Consider the following 1478-nt stretch of genomic DNA (forward strand, 5'->3'; position numbering starts at 1 on the left):
CATAACATGTCCAGGTACAGTACAAGCAAATTGTCGTTGTTAGGGATGAATGAAACACATGCTGATATTCCTCAAACTTACGCCGTATTCTGAAAAACAACTTGTCTCTTGATTTTTACCATATCTAGCTTGTCTACCGAAAAGGGATATAATTATATGGATTTTAGAATTCGAAATTCTTCTAACAATATTCTCCTGATAGAATATGAGGTTTATTGTGTTCTCTTGCTTTTTGCTTTGGACTTCTTAATTAAAGTAAGTTGCTTGCATTAATATCTTTATTTTCTGTGTGATCGTAAATCCCTTTTCATAGGCTTGAATTAGGCCTACTATTAGATCATTTAAGGTTAGTATTCTTAGCATCCAGGTTTTTCGAATAGGTTAGGCTAGTACGTTTGTTGCATTAATGTTTATATACTTTCTCTCTTTGCTTGATTTAAAAATTTTAATACGAAAAATGATTTTAGAAAATTGTAACCTACAACCAAACCAGTCAAATTTGTACAGCCAAATATTTACCGGATTTCTAGAAAATTAAACATTTTTTTCAAATTACACACGGGAATTGAGTTTCCAAAGTTGGAAAGTTTATTTAATACGAAATTCCAATCTTACAAGCTCCTTCCTCAACCTTCTGTACGTAAACGTTTACAAAATTATCTTGCATGGATAACTTGAATCGTAAGTTTTTATTCCACAGCAATTCAATAGCAATTATATACTAACGATGACAACTCTTTACGAATTTAGAGTAAGTTTCAAATGTAGGATAACATTTTATCTCTACCGCCTTTTTTCCCTTGATATATGAAAAATAAAGGTACATTATGCAGAACGGTAAAGATTGGACTTTGTATTTATTAATATTATTTACGTATTTTCTAATGCCGTATAATATTTGAAATGTTCTTGAGGTGAAAGCAACTTTCTGAACGAATAAGAAAGGACGATTCAGTCAGAAAAATAAATATTATTCTCTTATAATGCACTTTGTTAAATATTGTAAATGGACTATACTTGACTAATCCTATAACGTCACGGAAGCTGGTGTGAGGCCCGTATGTAAGTATCTCGGAGGTCCCGGGCTCACCCAGCCTACCTGGGGTTTTGTTAAGCGACAGGAGCGTGCTGCTGATCTCATCACCTCCACCTCTGTGCCTCCACATATGAAGGAGAATGTGAATTTGTGAGGCCCTATACCACATTCTCCACACATTCTCGCGTATACTTGCGGTGCAGGGGTATGGGTATATTCTTCAGCTATTGAATGACTTAGATTCTTGAGTTGAAAATTGGCGGTGTGCGCTTGTGCGTCCGAGAATGAGATTCGTTGTGAAAGCATGTCACAGGGAGAATGAAACTTGCCTATATTAGTAGGATTATTAAAATGTATCTGCCCATAATTATCTAAGTGCACGAAAAAAATGAAAGTAATCTGTACGTTTAATTTCTGTAAAATACTATCAACGGAACCCAAC

Source organism: Lepisma saccharinum, chromosome 1, assembly GCF_977018435.1.
Source record: "Lepisma saccharinum chromosome 1, izLepSacc3.1, whole genome shotgun sequence".
Taxonomy (NCBI): Eukaryota; Metazoa; Arthropoda; class Insecta; order Zygentoma; family Lepismatidae; genus Lepisma; species Lepisma saccharinum.